The sequence below is a fragment of the Suricata suricatta genome, chromosome 3 (assembly GCF_006229205.1).
Source record: "Suricata suricatta isolate VVHF042 chromosome 3, meerkat_22Aug2017_6uvM2_HiC, whole genome shotgun sequence".
Taxonomy (NCBI): domain Eukaryota; kingdom Metazoa; phylum Chordata; class Mammalia; order Carnivora; family Herpestidae; genus Suricata; species Suricata suricatta.
Window position 1 is genome coordinate 75522425 of NC_043702.1, and position 20034 is coordinate 75542458.

A 20034-nucleotide genomic window follows, 5' to 3' on the forward strand; every position below is an offset into this window, starting at 1 on the left:
AACATTAGCCAGTACTATTATCATCTGCAGTTGATACAATCAGGACTAGTAACTGCTGGGGTGTAACCTTGACAAAGTAAGTGTTTAGTGATGATTATTAACCACTCCATATTAATTCAAACCCGATGCAGATCTCAGATTCTTCCCAAAAGATAATGATGCTAATTGGGTCATTGGCTTTTCCCTCATTCAGTATTAAATTCTAGGGAAATTTTTATTGAACAGAAGAAGGTTTTTTTTTTTTTCCTTAAAGAACTCTCATAAAATCTAGTGTGGACTAGTTTATCAGACTGTGGCACAGTTAGTAGAGAAGGGAAAAACCTACTGAAATAAGTGACTTCAGTCAGGCATGTTGTTTAAGAATGCTGTTATAAGGTCAATGTGTCTCATTACTGCCTCTCCCTACAGTTTATTTTTAGTCATTGATATCACTTGTTCCTTCCATCTTTGCCAAGACAAATATAACATTTCAATATTAAAGAGGCTAAAGAGGCAGTGACTGAATAGAAAAAAAGAATGAATGATTTGAAGAAATGGATTAAGTTTAGTTACACAAGCTACAACTTATTCCCTCACTTTCTGTGGGGGCACGGATTCTCGAGACCTTGTTGTGTACGAACACTACGCAACTTTGTTCAGCCCACCACTAAGGGCATGTGTCCTTGGGCCACCCTTCCCCACTCATTCCTCTCCCTTATTTTACACAACTATTCTCTGTATATTCTCTCACAGGGCTGCAGCTAGAGTTTACCCTTAAATGTATGACAACATTATCCGTGTATTCTCTCTCTGGGGCATATAATGGGATCGTCTAGCCTTTGTGTGTGAGTCTGGCATTGAGGAAAATGATAAGAACTTTGTATACATGTGAAATGGATGGACCTTTGAGACCGTGTGTTACTTTTTAAAGCGAAAAGCCATCCTAGCAGGTGTTTACCAGAAGATTAGACCTCTAAATCAAACACTTAAATTTTGTAGACATTCACACACAAACTGCTAAACAGATTAACACAGCAACGCTACGGGTGAGGCTCTGCTGGCAATCCTTCCTGCCACATGCAGGCGCATACATGTGTTAACTCATGGGCTCTCCGGCAGTACTCAGAGAACACAGAAAAGTGAATGAACCATGACCAGACCAGTTTCCTGGGCTCCTGACTTTTCTGATTGCTTTCTCCTCTGAGCACCTACTCTAACACCAACTCCACACCATATCCCTGACTTTGAGTACATGTGTTTCAGGGTCTCTTACCCAGACAGGCTGTGAGTGTTTTGAAGGTAGGACAAGGTTGTGCGTTGGTTTATATTCTCCATTGCACCTACCACAAAACTTTACAAGAGATTGACAGATGCTAAGAGGAGGATGTATCAGATGAACAGAGCAGACCATCATATGCTGAATCCAAATAGCACCGAAGCTCTTTTTGGCTCAGGTTACCAGCTATGTCCCCTTCCACAATTTTGACTGGCCCATTGGAGAATTCTCTCTGCTCCCCAGAAGTTGTCTGTATGTTTGTTAATTCAAATTACCATGATGTGAAGTGAAGGCAGTTCTGTAAATTTCTACCGCAGCCAGAAGTAGGACCAACTCCTTATATCCTTCTTCAAAATCCAATTCATTTCATCAAGTTTTATGATCACCTAGGCCAGGTGCCAGTGGTACCAACTAAAGATCCAGGACTGATGTGAAGAGCTAAATAGTGCATATATGCTCCACAGGCCTCTTTAAAGGTCCATGAACTGGTGACAGTGAGAAAGCTGGCATTGGAGAGCTTAACAAAGTGTCTAGAATCTCAAAACTAAATGCCACATAATATACTAAAGCTCATTGTAACCAGAATGAGAGGATTGATGTTGCTTTTTTATTTTTACTTTTAATGTTTATTCACTTTTGAGACAGAGAGAGACAGAGCATGAGCACGAGAGGGGCAGAGAGAGAGGGAGACACAGAATCCAAAGCAGGCTCCAGGCTCTTAGCTGTCAGTACAGAGCCTGATGTGGGGCTCAAACCCAAGAACTGCGAGATCATGACCTGAGCCGAAGTCAGACGCTTTACCAACTGAGCCACACAGGTGCTCTGATACTGCCTTTTAAGCTGGAGAAGCTCAAGCAAACCTATTCAGCCTCCCCCTGATTCCTAAAAATTATAGCTGGTATTTATTGGACATTTAACCGTATGTGCTAGTGCTTGACATGCATAGCTCATCAAAACTTTCTAAAGTTTATGTGCTAAGTACTACTTTTAGTCTCATTGCCAAAGAGGCAATAGATGTGAAGATCAATTAAGAACATACCCAGGACTGGGGTGCTTGGGTGGCTGTCGGCTAAGCTTCCGACTTCGGCTCAGGTCATGATCTCACAGTTTGTGGATTTGAGCCCCACATCAGGATCTGTGCTAACAGCTCAGAGCCTGAAGCCTGCTTTGGATTCTGTGTCTCCCTCTTTCTCTGCTCCTCCACCCTTGTTCTCTCTCTCTCTCTCTCTCTCTCTCTCTCTCTCTCTCTCTCTCTCCCCAAAATATATAAACATAAGAAATGTTTTTAATAAAAAAAAGAGCATACCCAGGGTCATGTGGGTGGTTAGTAATAGAGCTGGGTTCAAACCCAGACAGTCTGAATCTACAGCCACTTTTTCAGATAATTAGCTTTTTTGCCTTCTCGATGGCAACCTCCAGTGAACTTAACATTTTTCTCTCTCCTGTCACCCTCGCTTTCAATATTCTCTGTAGGGGCAATTTCAAATGGCTCTAGGCTGTCCACATTTAGCTGAGCTTCTGAGCCTCTCAGAATTTCTTGCCATATCCTGAGGGTGGGACGGGAAGTTTTCAAGGCCCTTGGCCCATTCACAGGGCACTGTCCCTGCGCTTGGTTACCATCATTAAGGATATAAAGGGGGCCTCTGACAATGGGCTCTTGCCTTCAAGTGATATACAGCCTTGCAAACATAGGTTCCTTTAAATAACCGGACAGGCCAATATATAATCACATGACAACATGACCCAGTCGTCTAGGAGAATGGGACAGTGAATGCAATAGGGAAATATAAAAAGATTGCCAGGCAGTACTAAGAACCCATTCAAGGTTAGTGTGCATGTATTCAAAGGAGAGTTGTTGGCCTGGTGACATTTCCTAGTCTTCCTCAGCTATGTGAGTGCAGTTGTACCACAGCAGCGAGTGCCAGACCTGGACTGGGGTTTTGCTAAGCTAGTATCATAAGTACAGTTGAAATATATTCAAGGGAATGATTGTAGTGGTTGACCATGGAGGTCACTTGCACCAGGTTGAAAGGGAAGACATGTGGGATGTGGGACAGTGTAAAAGGTGCCCAGTGAATTGTAGATACCAGCCCGTATGAGTGCCATCAGAGTCAGGATATGGGAGAGGCTACATGAGTGCTGTGGAAGATCAGAAAAGATATTATTCAAATGGGCCAGAATAGTTGGAGGAGGTTTCCTTGAAGGTGGTAGGACTTAGTCTGAGAAGAAAGAGCAGATAAAAACTTAGGTTGACTAGTCAAAGGACAGAAAATAGAACATTGAGGACTATGAGAGCAAGGGCATGAAACCTGCACTGAAGATCATGAATTTAGAAAATAGAAAGGAAACCAGCCCTACTAGGATATAAAGATCAGTCTGGGGAGTGGTAGGGCATAAAGTTTGACAATAAGACCCAGGGACAGGGAGTAGGACTATTTTCATCTCTCACATACTCCAAAAACAAATCTGTATACTTTATGTATTCCTTTGTTTACCGGTGATTGTGAATATGATCTCTGCAATTTACATGGATAATATTGCCCCTGTCTTAATACCTCATCACATTTATCAGTAACTATTCCCTCTGTTTCCAACATCTTTTATTGGCTGCATATGATGAATTTATGTGTTTGCTTACAGTGTTCTGTGTTGAATACATAATGTAGTGCAACTATAGTTGACTAACACAGAGATTCAAGATTCATTTCAAAGCTTCTAAAAACTTAAAAACGTCCAACTGAATAGATTTAAACAGTGACCTAAAAATGTCATTGCCATTCCTAGTTAAAAACAACCAAACACACAGCATTAAGCTTAATATAATCAAGCCAATTCTCTGCATTCCACATCATTTATTCATTCAAGATTTGAGCACCACCAATAAGCCAAGAATCTGGTAGATAATGGGGATGCAGAAGGAAAAGAAACAGCTTTTCGCAGGCCACTGTGTAGACAAACAAACAGAAAGTTACTACTGAGAATATAAGTGCTACAATGGAAGTAAACGCAGGAAGCAACAGGAAAGACTTCTCACCTGGAAGCAGATGAAAAGCCCTGGAAGATGTCAAAAAGGCACTGGCACTTCAGCTAAGTTTTGAAATTCTAGCAGCAGTCATTTCACCAGGTACGATGTGGAGGAAGGCGTTCCTAGGGGAGCAAGCAGCAAATGGAAAGGCTCAAATGAGAGGAAAGCCGTTTTCCTTCCTCTTCAGAGAAGGAAGACAGCTCCCAAGTAATTCAGTATCTTGGAGTAACAGTGGTGGCTAACGGGGGAGCTGAGGCAGGAGGCATAAACAAGGCCAGACAGAAAGGACTGTATGTGTTCTACAGGGGATGCAATTCGGAGTCACTGATAAAAGTTAAGCAAAGGAGGGACGGTGCAGAATACACACTAGAAAGCTCATTCCAGACTGCAGCAAGGAAATCAGTTAAGAGACTTTTGTTGTAATTCAGGGGAGAAATGACAGAGCCTTGAACAAATGGAGCTATAGATGAGCAAACCAACACCACCACCCTTTAGGAAGTGGATTCCATTAGGTGCGGTGACTATTTATGTAGGAACCAATGGAGCAAAGGAACTGAGAGATGTTTTCCATCTTCCAAAGATCTCACTGGGGTGCAAAATCAATTTATTCCTTAGATCACTCTAGAAGTGTGAAAGTCCAGTAAAAAGTTGAGTCGTGAATCTTCTCTTTTATCAAGGGGAGGGTGAATTTCCTTGGGTTCAGGCTTTGGATTTGTAGTCTCCAGAGAAAATTTGGACATACTGTCTTTAAAAAAAATCTATACTTACCTGTTAAAGTTATTATTTTTTTTAATGTTTTAATGCTTATTTATTATTGAGAGACAGAGAGAGACAGAGAGCAAACAGGGGAGGGGCAGAGAGAGAAGGACCCACAAAATCCAAAGTGTGCTCTAAGCTCTGAGCAAGTTGTCAGCACACAGCCCAATGCAGGGCTTGAACCCACAAACTGAAATCATGACCTGAACTGAAGTCAGACACTCAATCAACTGAGCCACCCAGGCACCCCTTAAAGTTATTCCTTTTATGACAATTAATAATAAATTACTAGTGATCCTACACAGCTATATATTGAAGCTTTGTTTTCTCTTTGTCAAATCTTTAAACTACCATGTGGCTAGAACTTTCTCCACCTACATTCTCTCAGTACCACCTTCCTTATCTGATTAGCATGAGGAGGAGCTCTGCCTCAGTAGCTCTGCTAATCTGAAAACTTCAGAAGGATGAGGAAATAAGAATAAGCAGAGCTCCCCAACATGTGTTTGATATGATGAGGTTGTGTTTGTCCTCAAAACGAGGACTATTCTTTGCCATTTAAAAAATTTTTTTAATGTTTATTTAATTTTGAGAGAGAGAGAGAGAGAGAGAGAGAGAGAGAGTGTGTGTGTGTGAATAGGAGAGGGACAGAGAGAGAGAGGGAGACACAGAATCCAAAGCGGGCTCCAGGGTCTGAGCTGTCAGCACAGAGCCTGACATGGGGCTCGAACCCACAGACTGTGAGATCATGACCTAATCCGAAGTCGGTTGCTCAACCAACTGAGCCAACCAGGAGTCCCATATTCTTTGCCATTTTAATGGTTTGATTTTTTTAAACTAAAAATTCATTCACATGTGCCCAGATTCTAAATGCCAAAAGCCATTCATTTTAACTACTTCAAGTGAAATAGAGTTGTTGTTTGAAGAAAAGAGTATAGGATTACAGCTGTTAAGTCTTCCGCTGGGAAATGAATGGCAATTGAGTAGTCACTGTGTGGTTCCGCCACAAGCCTGGGTCACACCACTGCTACCACCACCACCACCACCTCAAGTCAGGGCTGCCACACAGGGTGGGGTAGGGGAAGAAATTGTAGGAGACAAAGGAAAAGAGAAATCGGTCATCTTAAAGAAAAAAAGAAAACAAAGTAAAATTTCTCCTTTTAGGTTTGAAGAGACAATGTGAGATGTACAGCTGTGTGAAAAGCTGCTTCCCATCACATTTTTCTTGTCACAGTTGCCATCTGGGTCGTGCTGACTCAGCTTCTCTTTGTCTCGCTTTTCTTTGCTAACCCCAGGCAAAATGCTGCAGTGCATAACGGGGGAAGTGACCTCCATCTCAGCGCCAAACAGATGACTACATAAACATAGAAAACCAAATCCTTGTCGTTGGACGTCAACACCCATTGTGCTCATTTGTGGCTTCCGACTTCCTTTTGGAACTGCTTTCTTGAGATGCCCAGATGTGGCCTTCAAAGTCTCTTTCTCGCAGGAGTTTGCTTTCTGAAAAGTTGTGCAGGCCATACGTACAAGAGTCTCGTAACAGTATTTGTTACTGGCCACAGCTAGAGGATGAATAGAAAAACACAATAGAGGAGAAAATGAAGAGCTCACCTCGCTGCAGTCTCTTGAATAATTGAAGCTGTTTTAAAGTTATGCTCCTAATTCCTTGTCTGATCTTTGGGCAGAGTGATTTGAAAGTTTCAGTATTGTCACCATTTTTCACATGTGGAAAGGAAACAGACTGGTTACATATAAGTCGGGCATAAAATTTTAAAATATACTAGGGTCCATAGAGATTTTTTTGTTAATCATTATTAACACTTTGATTTTCCCATGAAGTTTCCATGTTTTCATTTTTGCCTCATCCCACTATATTATGCTAAGAATTACGGTACGTAAGCCTTCCTGAGCTGTTGGGAGAATATAAAAGCCATCTAAGGTCCAGCTGTATCAGTTAGAACTGTTTTGGTTGCAAGTGACAGAAGCCCATCTCAAATAGGCTTAAGCAGAAAGAATTTATTGGCTCATATAACTGATAAGCTCAGCAGTATTCTAGCCTCCAGTATTGCTGAATCAACATGCCTAACAATAACAAGTGGAATCTTTCTCTCTTTCCAAGTCATAGATCTGCTTTCCTTTATGCTGGCTCTCTTTTTGGATGTGGTAGCAAGATGACTATCAGCAGCCCCAGGCTTGGCAATGCCAGTAGAAAGAGATTCTGTTTCTGTATAATCCTTTTAGCTCTCATTGGCCTGATTTATGTCATGTGCCCATCCTTGAACCAACCACAGTGGTCAAAGGCTTGCCATATGGTTAGCCTACTCTCACTGGAGCCTCATTCAGATCAAAAGACAATTTGAGAAGATGCATAGTTTTCCAAAGAAAAAGCGGGTTACAAATATCAAAATGGGAATGAGTACCATAATAGGCGGTGTTGGCAACCTGTCCAAAATCCACTTTGCCCTCTTTTCCTGCTAACTGAACCCTGATTACGTTTACTCCCTACATGAGGCTGTGGACTTGGTTAAGGTGCAAAGGGGTGAGAAGGCTGGCCAGGCACACAGTGTCAGAGTCCAAGCAGGATGAGGAAGGCATCCTGTTCATAGAACAACACTGACAGCACGTTATAGCCTGAGTGTTGTGAGGTGGGCGTCCATGCAAGAAAGAGGTGGTGATGGCTTATAGGAGATGGGCTACATATAGGGGAATTGATCAAAGGAGTAATCCATTAAAAATAATTGTAGCTAGGTTCTCACTTTGGGAAAAGAGAGTTATAGAAAAGGAGAAAACTAGTGAACCTCATGATGTTGGATTGGAATTAGAGGTATTGTCATGAATTTATGGATTTTAGCTTACATATATATATATATATATATACACAGAAATAAATACAGTTGTAAATATATACATACATACATACATACACATGGTATATGTATGTCAGGTATCACCTGACTATGTTCATGAAGAGGGCCAAGGAGCAAAAATACTTCATGGCAATGAGCAAACCTAATGTCCTGATGTTGTCTTCTAAATACTATTCTCTGCTAAAAGGAACCTGGGTTCCTTATCAGTGGCTGATTCCAGGTCTGGGCAAGAAAACTATGTGATGAGCCTGTGATATCTGGCAGTAGCAAAAAGTAAGGAAGTGCTCAAAAAAAAAAAAAAAAAGAATAAATCTTGAAAGGATACAGGAATCAATGTTAAGGGGTTCCAAATGGCTAATCCGGGACAATTTGAGCAACAAAATACATAATCTTAGCAGTGGATTGTAACCCATTGAATCAAAATAGGAATTCAAATCTATACTAATTTAATTAAACAAATGAGGAGGAAGAGAAAGTCCTCCCTCATAGTAGAATTCCAACTAATAAATTGGAAGGAATGGTGAAAATAGGAAATTACCATTTAGCAAACATCACAGCAATAATTATTTCAGTCAAGAATGATCAATGGATGCTAAAATTAGAGTTGAAAAGTATAACTATCTACAGAACAATCTTCCTTGACTTATGATAGGGTTACATCCCAGTAAACCCATTGTAAGTTGAAAGTACCATAAGCTAAAAATGCACGTATACACCTAACTTAGGCTAGCATAGCTTAGCTTAATCTACCTTAAATGTTCTCAGGCACTTACATTAGCCTACAGTTGGGCAAAATCATCTAACACAAAGCCTATTTTATAAGAGGGTGTTGAATATCTTGTGTAATTTATTGAACACTATAATAAAAGTAACAAACAACCAGACTGGTTGTACGGGTACAGAATGGTTATATGACCATCAGTAGTTCACCCCCATGACATATGGCTCACTGACTCTGCCCAGCACCTTAGAGTATTGAACACAAATGACTATCCTAGGAAAAGATCACAATTCAAACTTTGAAGTATAGTTTCTGCTGAATGCGTATTATTTTGGCACCTTGATAAAGTAAAAAAAAAAATTGTAAGTCAAACCATTAAGCTGGAGACTATCTAGTCTCAAAGTATCTCCCCACAAGTTAGTTAGTAATTTTACAGTGGGAAAATCTGGTAGACACCACTGAGTCGAGTGGTTAAAGTCAATATTACCAACGTAGGGGGGAGTGTGTGGAGAGTAGGTGAAATGGGTGAAGATGGTTAAAAGATACAAGCTTCTAGTCGTAAGGTAAGTAAGACCTGGAGATGTAATATATAGTATGGTGACTAAGTTAATAATACCATATTTTATATTGAAAGCTGCTAAGAAAGTAGATCTTAAGAGTTCTCACCACAGGAAAAGTATTGTAACTATGTGTGGATATAGATGTTAACAAGATTTATTACAGTGATTATTTCACAATATATACATTTGTTGTATCATTATGTTATATACCTGCAACTAATACAATGTGTGTCTAGTACATCTCAATTTTTGAAAAGTTAAAATCACCAGTAATGAGGCAAATTAACCTCATGTGTCTTTGATATGATGCATGAAGGACATCATGTCACTTCTATAGTACTTTGGCTCAATATACATAACCTGAGTCTAATTTACAGGGAAATATCACACAAACACAAATTAAGGGATATTTGTAAAATAACTGGGCAGGACGGTTCAGAAATGTCAAGATCAGAAAGGTAAAACAATATGGAACCATTCCAGATTCAGGGAGACTCCAGACTGGATCTTGGACTAGAAACGTGTAAGTGGTGGCATACTTAGTGAAATTTGAATAAGATCTACAGATTATCTTGGTTATATTAAGTAAAATCTATTATTAAAATTAATTTCACTGGGGCACCTGGGTGGTTCAGTCAGTTGGGCATCTGACTTCGGCTCACAGTTTGTGAGTTTGAGCCCTATCTTGGGCTTTGTGCAGACAGCTCAGAGCCTGGAACCTGCTTCAGATTCTGTGTCTCCCTCTCTCTCTGCCCCTCCCCAACTTGCACTCTGTCTCTCTTTCAAAAATAAACATTAAAAATTTTTTTAAATTAATTTTACTTCTTATTTTTTTAAACATGATTACTAGAAAATTTTTAATTATGTATGTGGCTCCCATTATATATCCATTGACCAGCACTGATCTAAGTCTTTAATATTTTCTTGGTACTCTGGGTCACTCATTCTGAATAGCCTACTACTTAATCTATTAACTGCATTAGCCTATAATCAGAACTTGGGAATAACACTCAGGGAACTTATACTTGGGGTCTGACAGGTCAGCAAGGCTGAATACTTCAGAGAAATGACTTTTACTTAGTGGCCTTGGTGCTATCTATCCTCTTTCTTGTGGTTATTTTTTTGCATTCAGCCAGGAAAAAGATGACATATCAGTGGGACTTCTACCCCACAAATGAAGTTAGATAATCAGGGCTCTAGCTTGTTTGCCACCCAGTACTATCATAGTGGAGCAAGGAGTCTTAGCCAACTGTTAAAACATTGTTATATATGATTTTTATCTTTCATTTTGCTAATGTGACGAATCATGTTGATTGATTTGTGGATGTTGAACCATCCCTGCACTCCTAAAATTTATCCCACTTGACTGCGGTGTATGATCCCTTTAATGTTTTGTTGGATTCAGTTCACCAATATTTTGTTGAGAATTTTGGCATCTATGATCTTCAAAGCTATTAACTATAAATTTCTTTTTGTGTGGTGTTCTTGTCTGATTTTGGTGTCAGGGTAACACTGTCCTGGGTAAAATGTGTTTGGAAGCTTTCCTCCTCTTTGATTTTTTTAGAAAAGAGTTTGAGAAGGACAGCTATTAAATCTCTTTGGAATGTTTGGTAAAATTCACCAGTGAAACCCCTTGCTCCTGTACTTTGGTTTGTTGGGAGGGTTTTTATTTTGGTTTTGGTTTTTTTTAAGATTTTATTTTTAAGTAATATCTACACTTAATATGGGGCTCCAACTCACAACCTGAGATCAAAAGTCACATGCTACACACACTAGCCAACCAGGTGCCCATATTGGGAAGTTTTTTGTTACTTTATCAATCTCCTTACTAGTCATCAGTCTATCCAGATTTTCTATTTCATCATGATTCAGTCTTGGGAGATTATATGTATCTAGAAATGTATCCATTTCTCCTAGCTTGACCAGTTTGTTGGCATAGATTTCTTCATAGTAGTCTCATAGATCCTTTCTATTTCTGTGGTATTAGTTGTAACGTTTTTTTTTCCTTACATGTTTGAACTTACTTATTTGAGTCCTCTCTCTTTTTTTCTTGGTAGTCCCAATGATTTCATTTATTTATTCAAAGAACCAGCTCTTAGTTTCATTGATCTTTTCTAGTGTCTTTTGGTCTCTATTTCACTTATTTTCACCCTGATCTTTACTATTTTCTTTCTTCTAATTTTGGGCTTGTTCTTTTTCTAGCTCCTTTAGGTACAAAGTTAGTTTATTTGATATTTTTCTTGTTTTCTGAGGTAGGCCTGTATTGCTATAAACTTCTCTCTCAAAACCAATTCTGCTGTACCCCAGAGATTATGCTATGTCATATTCCTGCTTTCATCTATCTCTAGGTACTTAAAATTTCTACTTTTAGGGGTCATGGGTGTCTCAGCCGGTTAAGCATATGACTTGGCTCAGGTCATGATTTTGTGGTTCATGAGTTTGAGCCCCACATTGGGCTCTGTGCTGATAGCTTGGAGCCGGGAGCCTGTTTTGGATTCTGTGTCTCCTTCTCTCTCTGCTCCTCCCCTGTTCATGCTCTGTCTCTCAAAAATAAAGTTTTAAAAATATTTCAACTTCTTTGATTTCTTTGATGACTTATTGGCTATTCAGTAGCATGTGCTTAATCTCTATGTTTTTGTGATTTTTCTTGTTTTTTCTTGTAATTAATTTCTAGTTTCATACAGTTGTGGTTAGAAAAGATACTTAAAAAGATTTCAATTTTTTTAATTCATTGAGATTTGTTTCATGGCCCAATGTGTGATCTATTCTGAAGAATGTTCCATGTGTACTTGGGAAGAATGTATATTCTGCTGATTTGGGATAGGATGTTCTGTATCTATTAAGTCTATCTGCTCTAATGTATTAAGACTGATGTTTCCTTATTGATTTTTTTGTCTAGAAGATCTACCCATTGATGAAACTGGAGTATCAATATCCTACCATTATCGTATCACTTTCAATTTCTCCCTTTAGATTTGTTGATATTTGCTGTATATATCTTGATGCTTCTGTGTTGGGTGCATATACATTTATAAATTTATATCTTCTTGCTGAATTGATCCCTTCATCATCATAGAATGCCTTTCTCTATGCTTTATTGCTGTCTTTGTTTTAAAGTCTTTTTCATCTGATATTAGTATATCTACACCAGAATTATTTTCATTTCCTTTGAATGGGATATCTCTTTTCATGTCTTCACATTTAGTTTGTGTATGTTCTTCTTTTTTTAAATCTTTTTCAGGGCTCCTGGGTGGCTCAGTCAGCTAAGCGGCCTACTTGAGCTCAGGTCACGATCTCGCAGTTCGTGAGTTCAAGCCTCACATCGGGCTCTGTGCTGACAGCTCAGAGCCTGGAGCCTGCTTCAGACTCTGTGTCTCCCTCTCTTTCTGCCCCTCCCCTGCTCATGCTCTGTCTGTCTCTAAAAAAATAAACATTAAAAAAATCTTTTTCAATATTTATTTATTTTTGAGAAAGACAGTGTACGAGCAGGGGAGGGGCAGTGAGGGAGGGAGACAAAGAATCTGAAGCAGGTTCCAGGTTCTGAGCCATCCACACAAAGCCTGATGAGGGGCTTGAACTCATGAACCACGAAATCATGACCTGAGTCGAAGTCAGATGCTTAACCGACAGAGCCACCCAGGTGTCCCTGTATGTGTCCTTACTTTTGAAGTGACTGTATGCAGAATAGAGATGGATCTTATATTTTTATCCATTTAGCCATTCTATGTCTTTCGATTGGTGAATTTAGTCCATTTACACTTAAAGTAATTATTAATAAGTACATACTCATTGCCATTTTGGGTATTTTCTGGCTGTTTTTGCAGTTCCACTCTCTTTCTTTCTTTCTCTTTATCTCTATTTGTGGCTGGATGGCTTTCTCTAGTTTTATGGTTGATTATTTTTTTTCATTTTCCTTTGTGTATTTGTTTTTTCCTTGTAGTTACCATGGGGGGGGGGTGTCACATAAATACCCTAGGTAAATAGCAGTCTGTTTTAAATTAATAGCAACTTAATTTAAACCATATTCTAAATACTTACCTTTTTATATTCTCCTTCATCTCCACATTTTAGATATGAATGGTGATGAATGGTAACTAGACTGTGGTGATGATCACTTTATAGTGTATACAGATGTGAATTATAAAGCCATAACTTGCAACTTATATAATAATAATAACTTATTTTAAAAAGTTGTTACAGCTGGGCTTTAGGAGCATAAGTTCCACCACAATAGTGGGATCAAGGGAATGGTTCATGCTGTTTTCCCAAGGAAGGGAAAGCCCTGCTGGTATACCTCAAAAAATGTGCCTGCACTTACTGGGTTAACAGTCTTTCTTGTACACTTTTTTAATAAATACACTCTCCATTATATGACTGAGAGCAAAACTGTTATGATCGTCAGAAGAAATAAAAGCCTTCTAGACTTTATCATTTTGACAGGTGAAGCACATCTGCTACAATCAACAATTTTTCAGTGTGTTAGTCTCACCACACAACTTTAGAAGCACATCTTCCTTCTTTTTAAATTAAGTTATTAGGGTTCAAATGTCAGTTTACTAACAAAGATTCTGGCAATGTCTATGATATATGCCATAAATGATATATATGCTATAAAATTCTTATATGAGGTAGTAGTTGTGTAGGCAAAAAACACTGGTCTAGCTGCCAACCCTTCTAGGAAATCCCTTTATGCTATATTTATGTAATCTTTGTGTCCAAAAACTAAAGGAGCAATTAAAATAAAGAATTATATTCCTTGTATTGTTAATTATGTCATACTTCACATACAAAGAGGTCAATCAATAGATATCTACTACAGGGGCACCTGGGTCACTCAGTTGGTTAAGAGTCCGACTCTTGATTTCAGCTCAGGGCATGATCTTGTAGTTTGTGAAACTGAATCTGCACTGACAGTGCAGGGGGGATTCTCTCCCTCTCTCTTTGCCCCTCCCCTGCTCATGCTCTCTCTCACTTTCTCAAAATAAATAAATAAACTTTAAAAAATAGCTATCTACTAAAATGACTTTTGTAAAACATGGTACAAAGAAGAAAACATATTTCAGAAGAATCCCAAAGCTGTAACCTTCATCACAGATCTTAGTTTGCCTGAGCCTTTCTATGTTCAAGGCAACAGTGATTCCAGGGCATTTGGAGTTATAAACCAAGGTGCAACTTTCTTGAGTTTCTCAGTTGTTATAGGAAAGAGGGAATCTGCCTGGGGAAGGTGCTGATTAATCCACCCACACATAAAGAATGACCAGACATATAAATTACAAAGGAAACTGAGAGTCAAGGTTTAGAAAAACTTTGACAATTCTTTTGATGTTATCATTAGCCCTGGAGATTCTATTTTCATTATCAAGAAGTGTTCATGAATGTTCATTGAGTTTATGGTCTTATTCAAATTTGCTTCAACATCTAATGGGCCTTTGAATCGTATTTGTCTATTGCAAGTGTTTCCTGGGCTTGATTAAACACACACACACACACACACACACACACACACACACACACACCAGTAAGTCACAAACCAGAGAGTTCATGAAGATTGATATGGGGTACATCTTCAAAGTGTTTTCTCTATACCTTAACATTATGGTTGAATTGAATGACCCTGTATTCAATGTTGATCAGGTCATTTGATGAAAGGCTTTGGACTCTAGTTAGGTGTTGTGGTATATCCTATGTATTATCCAACTTCTTATACCTAGGTCTCTTCTAGATAAAGGGGAAAAACTGGTGGTTCTCATTCAGAAATTTTCAGAAATCAAATTATCCAGATTTTGAAGCTAATGATGACCAGCTAACAGCATAGTGTTGGAATCCATGAGGTATTTACTTTTCTACTTCAACCTAAATCCATGCCATGCATTCCTGTTGACCAAAAACCTGAACACAAATTCCACAAGGAGATGTCTCCCATCTTTGTGCTCCAATTAAAATCTATCTCAAAATTTTACTGCTTCCATAAAAGGAAATTTATGTATTTTTCCCATTGCAGCTGTCCGGAGCCTCTTTCTGTTTATTGAAATCTGGAGAGTCCTGCTCCTGCCTTTTCTGTCTTTGTTTCTTTGGCACCATGGGTACAGAACACACTAGAACCATGACTGCCAGACCTCCCTAGGATCCTGGAGTGAGTTGTTGGCTGGGTTCAGCAGTAATGGCAGCTCCAAGTAGACCAAAATCACAGGGCCAGGGCTCCACAGGTCAAGTTCATAGTTCAAAAAGTCACTATTTAAACACAGTATCATTTTGGCCCAGAGGATATGGGATAGATTGGTTCTTTTTTTGTACGTTTCTCCAAAACTAGGATCTATATAATCTGATAAAAGCCAGAGAGAAAATTTTGCCTAGTGGGATTTCTTTTAAATTGTGTTTGCCGGGAGGTGTGCCAGAGTGAAGTCCTTTCTTCCACAGGGGATTCAGTGTAGGCAGCAGCAAGCTGAACTTTCCCACCATTTTCATTCATACAGTTCTAAGGAGAGGACCCACTTTTGTTCCTGGTGCTCATTCAGCCCTCAGCCTCTCTGCTGAGCCTACCAATGAGTGTTAATAATTGTGGCTGGAGTTTAAGGTCTGGACCTGGGAACACAACTGAGAGGGTAGATTCATTTCAGGAGCTAGACTACTAAGCAGGCATCTGATAGAACATGAAGGAGGCAATTGCACAAGGCTAAATAATAGCCCAGGGGAGTTAGAACTTCAGGTTGGAAAACTTTCTCTGTCAAAGGCTTTTCATGTGACATCAATCAAATCGTTCAATTTGCCTCAAATTTTATTTGCTGCAATTGAAATAGCATAACAAGACCAGACATTTGTTTATGAAATTCCAACAACTGACTAGTTTTCCTAAAAATACTGAGGGTGCCTGGGTTGTGCAGCCAGTTAAGCATCTGACTCTTGATCTTGACTCAGGTCATGATCTCACAGTTCATGAGTTTGAGCCCCGCATCAGGCTCTATGCTATTGGTGTAGATTGGGATTTCTGTCTCTCCTTCTCTCTCTGCCCCTCCCCTGCTTGTGCTCTCTCCCTCTCAAAATAAATAAACTTTTAAAAAATACTAAAAAATACTCACAGACATTTAATATTATATCCTGAATTCAAGTAAAAACTCTGAGTAGTTCATAATCCATTAATCCTCACCTTATCACTAAGATGTGTTCAGCAAAGAATAGCTATAGCTCAATAATCTTTTAAAGATGATGAATTAAAGGCCCAGTAAGATGAAGTCATTTGCTTTAGGTTAGGTGAGCAGTAGGACCACCAGGAATAGAGCACTCAGGTGTGAGGGAGCAAAGTACACGGGCTTTAGCACCAGCCTTGTCTGGGTTCAAGGCTCAGCGGGCTGACTTTCAGCCACCTACTTAACTTCTCTATGCCTCAATTTCCCTCTCCAAAACAAAGCTAATAGGAGTTTCTCACTAATCAGTTAGCTATGAGGACTAGATGTCCTAACAGCTGTTGAAGTATGTAAGAGTTTATTAAACACAAAATGCAGTGGAATGGTAAAGACCTTCTATTTTGCTCCTTATCTACTTACATGATCTTAAAAAAATGTTTCTTTGAAGCTAATTTGCACAACAATCCTGGGATGTTGGATAACTACTAGAGACCCAGGGTAGGGTCTGGATGCTTGTCAGATGTACTGTGGTGAAGTTGTGACTTGTAAAGCCCATTGTGTAGTTCCCCATTTCCACCACCAGAAGTTATTGCTCATCGTAATTACAGCAGAACTTTCTCTATTGTTTTTTATTTATTTATTTATTTATTTATTTATTTATTTATTTGAGAGAGAGCGAGCAAGTGGGGGAGAAGGGCCAAGAGGGTGAGACAGAGAGAGAGGGAGGGAGAGAGTCTTAAGCAGGCTCTGTATGCTTACTATGAAGCCTTACACAGAGCTCTATCCCATGACCCTGGGATCATGACGTGAGTCAGAATCAAGAGTCGGAGGCTCAACCAACTCAACCACCCAGGTGCCCCTCATTTTGTCTTTTGATCAGGGTTTTTGCTTCTAACGGTGGATTTATACTTTAGAGATTTTAATTCAAAAGGAAAATAAGCTCTTTATCTATTCAGTACATATATTATGTAGATGTGACAATTATAGAGCTATAAAGAATCATACATAAAAAGAGCTATAAAGAAGCATTAGATTGTTAGCAGGCTATTTGGCCATGGATCTAAACATGCATACATGTTTAATGAACAAATTACATGTGAGAGGTAACTCACAGGGGTCCAAACCTCTAGTTTCAAAACTCATAACAGAAACCAGTGAAATATTTATGTTAGGAAGGCACAGACATCATATTTATATATGCTTATTCTACCATAAACAGGCAATTTACACACACATTCACACAAACATATTCATATATCTATATATAAAACATGACACTCCTGCTTCATTTGTACTAAACAATGACAAACAGTCTGTCAGAGGAAACATCACAGGATAAAACTGTGGAATTACTAGGTCATACTTGAGTATAATCAGGCTCGCATCATCATAAATCTAAATTCCAAGTTGTTTTTATCCTTATTTTTCTACCTCATTTACATAGATATGATTTTGTTGGGTAATTACAATGGTATTTTTGAAACAATATAAGAAAGGTTCAGAGGTAGATGGTGATACTTATATATGTATTTAATTCAGGAACTCTCACATGCCTCTACAGGCCACCAACAGTCCTCCTTGCAATGACAGGTATAAATGTTGGGAATTTCAGAGTGCTCTGTGCCTCTTCCCCAACATCCCAGGGGAGAGGGAGAATGCACAATAAGGAAAAACACCTATTTCCTAGTACACAATAAGGAAAAACATATATTCCCTTGTTCTCATGTTTCCCATGAAGAGATGAGTAGAAGAGGAGTATTTCAGCCTCTCCTCACTTCCTCACTAACCTATGACAGAAATGATTGTTCTCATTGGTGAGAAGGACATGTTGGCTGGGCTGGCCCCTTCTGGGTTTTCCTTGAGGAGCCAGCCTGGCCATGTGACTCCCATATTCTGGTCTATTCTTCATGATGTGATAACCCTAGTAGGCAGGGTTGGGTTTTTTTTTCCCCAGGGGGAAGTTCAACCTTTGGGGAAGATGGGGCATGAGATTGTTAGCAATCTCTTTGGCCACAGATCTAAAGTGAGAGTGGCAAATCAGTAATAAAGCTGACATTTTAATCTTCATCTGTTTATCTTTGTGCTTTCATAGTTACATAGTTTGAACTCAGCAATTTTAGTTTGGACTCTTCAAATGCCCAACATTGCAGAAAGTTGCACATTTGCTGCCTTCTCCCCAAATAATTCTGTCACATAGCTTGTCTGATCAAAGGTTTCTTGGGTTAAGCAGTGAAGGGAATATAGTACAAATATTGGAAACCCCCCACTGATTCATGGCAAAGAATAGACAGATACTTTAGGGTATGTCTCTGATTGATGCCCTTAGCCTGGAGGAGCTTGACCAAAATACAGTGATGGAAAAACCCATAAGAGTTTGAGGGAAATGAACTACCCTTTTGGGAGCCTAATTAAAAAAAAATCCCTAACACTGATGTTCCTGGAAAGACTCTTCCAAGTATATCAGAGGCCTATCATACCTTAAGGAGATGCAGCAAGGTTCACATCACTCCCATAGCGAGTTCAGAGCTCAACAATATGACAAGGTCACACTCTGAGATAAAGACAGCCGAAGCAGTTGCTAATTAAGGTAACCAGATAGCAGAAAGCAGCATCAGTAGTTGGAGGAAAATTTGAACATCTTCCAGGAACCGGCCAAAGGTTGGGAGAGAACTACTTGGAAAGTTACTTCAATTAGCATTAGAACTCTTAGCCATATCCTTGTTTGTCTTTTGCCTTCAATGAGGGTGGCTTGGGGGAAAGATGGTCTCCCAATGAACTGTGCCACCCAATACCCATGCCTGTGTGTACCCCCTGTCTTGACTTCTATTGGTTATCACAGAATCAATAGAGTGCAGTGGGATTGACGCTGCAAGGCTTCTGAGGAGGCTAGGTCAGAAGAAGCCTGCAGCTTCTTCCCTGATCCCTTGGAATGCTCTTGCTAGGGAAAGACAGCTACCATTCGAAACCTTTGTCTACCCTGAGACTTTCATGCTGTAATGAAGCCTGAGCTAGCCACATGGCGCCACATAGAGAGACATGCCCAGGCACTACCCAGCTATTCAAGCTACCATAGTCCAGGCACCAGACATGAAAAAAAATAAGGCTCTTGGACATCCAGTTGAGTTATCAGATAACTCCAGCCCAGCCAACATCTAACTTCAACTGCATGAGAGACTGCAAATCAGAAGCACCCAGCAGAGGCAAATAAATATGCAGAATTAAGAGAGATAAGAATAAAGTATTTTAAAATCATTGATTATTTGGTAGTTATCTATAGCAGCAGACAATTGAAACAGTCTTCACAAAATGGCATATGAAATTGTTTGTAGTAATATCTCTGAACTGCTACAGCCAGGGAAGATTCCAGATGAGATTGCAATAAAGTTGGCATCTATATTTTACCCAAAGACGGTATCCACTTTCAGTCTGGATTCCAACCATGAAGTTGCCCTTCCCTTGAAAAGGAGCAAAAGCAAACAAACCAAAAAACCAACATTCCTGTCTGTTGGTCAGAAAACAAAGGGTCTCATTACTGACTGGCAAACAGAGTAATTCCTGGGAAAGCATGTGACCTGTGGAAGGTACATACAGGGAATCTTCAAGAATTTAAACCTTCTCTTTAAAAAAAAAAAAAAGAAATACAAATGTTTAAATCCAATTCATAAAATGAATTTAGCACAACTACAGATTGAAACTGATTTTGAAAAATCCCTGCAAAGTGTAGTAAGGATC